The sequence below is a fragment of the Macaca mulatta genome, chromosome 6, assembly GCF_049350105.2.
Source record: "Macaca mulatta isolate MMU2019108-1 chromosome 6, T2T-MMU8v2.0, whole genome shotgun sequence".
NCBI lineage: Eukaryota > Metazoa > Chordata > Mammalia > Primates > Cercopithecidae > Macaca > Macaca mulatta.
The window spans coordinates 94069381-94075232 of NC_133411.1; positions in this window are offsets into that span (position 1 = coordinate 94069381).

Below are 5852 nucleotides of genomic sequence, written 5' to 3' on the forward strand. Positions count from 1 at the left end.
TTTCTTTTTTTTTGCTATACCTTTGGAATAAAAATTTTAAAGGAATAGTTCTGAGACAATACTCCTTCACTCAGAACCAACATTCATGAACACATTTGACATATCTGTTATGTTGTCTGTTGTCAAATGCTCCATATTTAAAAAGTGGAATAAGGAATTCGAAACGAAAATTGTTTAAAATGAGAGGAAATTGCAAATTTCTCTCAGAATTCCATGTGACCATATTAGGAATTGTGTTTTACATGTAATTATAAATAGTAATTTAAATCTCACATCTGCAGTGTGCTATGTTTAATTAAATCTTTCAAAATTCAGTATGGATGCTGTTTAATTATCAGCCATTAAATGTTTACAGCTGTAATAAACACTATGCAATCTTTACCATTACTATATGAAGATTGTAGATTTGGAACCATTTAGCCAAAGATGTTCATTTAAGTGATGCTCATTCTATCGAATACTTTTCAAGAAACCAGCCATATATATATATATATATATATATCTCCAATATTTATTTCTTTCATTTGTTTCAAAATAATCCAAATTATTTTCTAAACAAGAAATAAGTTATAATTTCAGAAGAGAGTCCTATGATTCTGTAGATCTGTAAATATATGTCTATAATTCTATTTTATGTGTGTATAATTTTGAAAATGAAAAATTCTCATCTAATTCTTTTTGATTGAGCAATTGTGAAATATACAATTTCACATGATACACTGAATTCCTTTATGTTTTTGCCATTTATATTATTTGGAGAAATCATTGAAGCTTCTTTAAAGAAAACATATTTTTAATAAAGTTGAAAACTGCAAAGCTAGTGAGCGACCAAAGAATTTACCTTCCACTTCAGTAGGGGGTTCTTCCTACAAGGACAAGAGTCATCTTGTATTGTATAAGCCTTATTTAAAGAAAACAAAGCATTCAGCTAAATTTTAAAAATAAATCATCACCTCGATGAAATTAAAATTATAATACATTTCTAAGGAGGAAAAATAATTTGTATCTTGCAAATACAGTCTTATTTCATGTAGTGCTTTTATATTTTTAGACATTTTAAAAAGAAAAACAGTGAAGCATTTTATATATATATATATACACGTCTATATGTATATATATACACATATATATATACACACACATTCATATTGTCAATTAAAAGATATTTTCATTAACATCTATCTGATCATCCTGCATGTGGTGAACAAAAAAACCCATACACTCTTATCTGCAATTTTGCATCCTTGTTTTAATCTTCTGATTACATTGTCAAAAAATTGTTAGTGAGGGACTTAAGCAATTAAGGCTGTGTATATATCATTGCTAAATCCACTGGTAGTTAAGGAAAATTGCAACCAACCAGTGCTTTAGTCTGAAAAGGATAAAATCTAAATTAATCTACATGAAGTGAAGTACTAAACAAGTAATATTTTGTCTGCACAAAAGTTTTGGAGCTGATACATACCTTAAGGCAAGAAATATCAATTAGTTCATGTAGATCCCCTAGCAAATTCATGCACCTTTATGAGAAACTGTTCTCGATGAAGATAGGATAACCTCTCTTAATCTAAACTTAATCTGACTGGTGGGTGCAAGTGTACGACTTGAACACCTATTTTCAAATCCCTCCACCCAGTGGCACTCATCTCACAGGAACCCAATCGTTCAGATTTGCAAACTTACTTAAAGCTTTCTTGTCATTGTTCTAAATGGATAGTGTTTAAATCTAGATGGACAAAATAAATCGGGCTTAATAACCTGTGTCTGAGTTAGCCAGTCAAGTTTCTTAGTATAGAAAAGGATGTGGAGGAGGAGGGGTGTGGCTTACTTTTGAGCTTTCCTGTTCTGATTGGACCTCCCTCTACCACTCTAATTGCTCAACTCCATTAGTTAGAACTGTATACTTAATTTTTTAATAGGGTTAAATTCTATAGAGTTATTGGGTAAGTTGAATTTGTATAGCTACTCTTAAAATATGATTCTAATTATAATTAGGTTATCACCCAATCTAAATAAAAATGCTGTAAGCTTTGGTAGTGTGTTTTTTAATTAAATTTTTAATTCAGACCCCGTTTGAAATTTCCCAGTGGCATTCTGAACTTAGTGATTAGGAAAGCAAAAAAGTAATATTTGTAGTTAAAATTCCATTTTAAATATTAATTATTTTGGGTGAAAATAAACCACTTTCTGTCTCTTTTTATCATACTATTTATCAAAGGCATATATGACATATTGATAGTCTAAATGGAATGGATGCTTAAAACACAAAAACTTTTAGAAGAAATGTTTAATAAGGGAGGCTCTTTTAGGATTACCATGTGTTCTTTTTGTGTTAGTTTGTATAGTGCATTAAATATATATATATATATTTAATAGTAAATTTTAAATAAATGTATCCGGATTCAAATAGTATTATATATAGTATTTTTTACATTTCTACTTATAAGTGAGACTGGTTAAAAATTGAGGCATTATATATTTTTTCATCAAGTTATGGTATCAAAATTATATTAGCCTTATAAAATGTGTTGGGCAGTTTTACTTCTTTCATTTTCTCTGATACAAATTGTACATGAATTATCCATTTCTTCAAGTTTGGTATAAATTGGTTCTAAATCCATCTGGGTCATGTGTTTTTTTGGGAGGAATCTTTTTTTAATTCAATTTTTAAGTGGTAGTGATCAGTTGGTTTATTTATTTCTTATTGCATATATTTTGATTATTTATATTTTTCTAAGAATTTTTTCTTTTCATCTAAGTTTTCAATTTCACTAACTTAAAGTTATTTGTTGTATTCTTATGACATAAAACTTGTACTGTGTGAACTATATGCCTCCTTTTCATTTTGTATTTTATTTGTCTGTGGTTTCCTATTTTTTCTCCTTGGACATTCTTGTAAGAGTTTTGTCTATTATCAGTCCTTTCAACATAATAGTTTTGGGTTTTGCATCTTACTGATATTATGTCCTTGTTCTTCATTTTATTGGTTGTTGATCTTTAAAGCTCTGTGGTCTTGGATTCCTTAGAGGTATCTCTAAGAATTGCACCAGCTCTAAAATTCTATGATTCTGTGAAAAATTATTCGATGTTTAGAAGCCAATGGAATGCTCATATAAACATAAAAGGAAGTGGGATACTAATTTTTATTGGGTGAATTTACTTATGTAGATACCCTTTGTCTGGAGTAATCACAACTAGACTATTTCACATTACTATGAGTAGGCTTTAGTCTTTGAGGAAATCCACTTGAAAAGACTCTTGCAAATCATGGTAATAATATGATTTTAAAAAGTTTTTAGAAAGTCTATCATTTTATTTAGATGGAGAGAACCCAAATAATCTGCAGAGTAGTATTTGGGATATGTTGTTCTTAGAATTAAAAACCAACACATTCATTGCTTAGAAAAGGTTTGTGAAAAGTTCACAATATAACATGAAATCATTTTACACTCATATAAAGGGTCACTAAATCTAGTTGGGTTTTTTTTGGTTTTTTTTTTGGTTTTTTTGTTTTTACATTTTCTATTTTGTGAGTGGATCACTCATATAAAATTATTTCAAAGTCAGGAAAAGCTAATAAAAGTTCATCAAGATTCTTTGAAAGCATTTTCTTAGTAAAATAAAATTCACATCTTTGGTATGTTAACATTAAGTCAAGTTAAACTCTTGGTTAATAAATAGACACACACACACAAATCACAGACTGAATTCTTACCTGAGTGAAGAGTTGGCTTTTGTTTGCTTGCTTGCTTGTTTACTTGCCTTTTGGTAAACTGTCCTAAGATGAATTGTTTCTTCATAATAGCATTTATTATTTTTCTCTTAGCCTGCTAACATGATAAATTGTATGGACTTAACAAATGGTGTAACTGATACTACATGTTGGAACTATTTGAGATTTCATGTAAACATACTTAAATAAACTGTAGGAAGAAAATAAGAACTTTTTTGAATACAGTATTTTAACAAAATGATCTATTGTCTTTTGGAATATAGTAACTTGGAGAGCTATAACACTAGACTTTTATCATCAGTTTTAACCCCTTTACCCTTCTTTGACTTATAGAAAACTAGTTTGACATACTTTACTCAATAAAGTCACTGGTTCATTTATCTGCTTGAAATGGTAATATAAATTTGAGAAGGTTAAAATAATTCTTTAAAGGTTGGTATGATATACAAGTGATCCAAGATGTAGAAAATAATTTTCTCTTAAATATAAATCATACTTACTGAAAATACTTTTCTGGTCATGATTATTTTTATTCCAATGTGATCAATTTTACATTTGCTTTTTAATGTGGTTTCAAGAGTAATTTTCTACTTATTCCAAGGTCTGTAAATTGTTTAGTTCAATATCTGGTTCCCAGATACTTGTATAAAAATATGTCTGAGCTTGCACCTATATTTTCACATGAAATTAGACCATTAAACCTAACTTCGAATACTCAATTCAGTGATTCTTTTTCTCTGGGAATATCCAAATTCCTTTGCCACTAATTTTAAAGTCTTCTGGTCACAGTAAGAAGAATTTTGCCTACCAACAGACTATTTTAATAAGTTATATAAAGTACCCTGGAGAGAATTTGATTTCACATAGAAAAGATGAGAAAGTCTCAATAATAGTTGCTTCTTGATACATCTGAGACAATAACTGATATTTTAAAAATAGTAATATCAAGGTTTTGAGGGTTTTTACTAATAATTAACTTATAATACTTTTGTGCAATGTGATAGGATTTTTACCTGGTAGCCGATTTGTATAACATAATGGAACAAGCTGGGAATAAACTCAAATCTCATAAGAGGCCTTGCAATTATATAAGTACTCTCCTGGAAAGGCATTATCATTCTTTTTAATGTAGAATGCCACATTATTTTACCAGTATTTATATTTCATAAATTAAACATCAAATGTCTTCTATCTTCTAGTTCCTTCTGTGAGAAATAAATGATAAATAACTTTTTATAAGTACTGAGACTCACATGAGGCAATCTGTTGGGGGGAAGCCACAATAAAAAAAAATACGATGCTACAAATACTTCTCTTTTCATGTCAAAATTTGTAACATTTTTCTCTGTATATTATCAGAAACGGAGAGGAATCTTGCCTCAAGTATTCATCCGCTTATTCTGTTTATTCTCTACCTTAAATGATAATCTTAGCTTACTATACCACTATAATTCTCATTGAGGCTTATTGTAATATTCCAACCAATAGATCCAAACATGAGAAGGAAAATAAGGAGAAATTGCAGGTGACAATTAAAAAAAAAAAAGCAAAAAAGAAATTCAAGTAAATGCTTGAATGTGAGGCAAGAGAGACAGTGAAAGAGACAAAAGAATAAAATAATATTACAATACGCATATGCAAAAGAATGAATTTGAGTCCTTATTTTACACAATATACAAAAGTTAACTCAAAATGCATTAATGACCTAAATGTAAAACCCCAAGCCATAAAACTCCTAGAAGAAAACATAAATGAAAATCTTCATGACATTAGATTTGGAAATCGTTTCTTGGAAATGATACACAAATGCAAATATAGATAAATGGGACTATATCAAACTAAAAAACTTCTGTACAACAAAGAACACAATCAATAGACTGAAAAGGCAACATATGAAATGCAAGAAAATGTCAGAAATCATTAATCTGAGAAGTTAGTATCCAGAATATTTAAAGAACTCCTATAACTCAACAACAAAAACAACCCAATTAAAAACTAGGCAAAGAACTTGAAAAGATCCTTCTCTAAGGATCATATACAAATGGTCAGCAAGCAGGTGAAAATATGCTCAATAGCAGTAACCATTAGAGAAATGCAGATCAAAACCACAATGAAATAC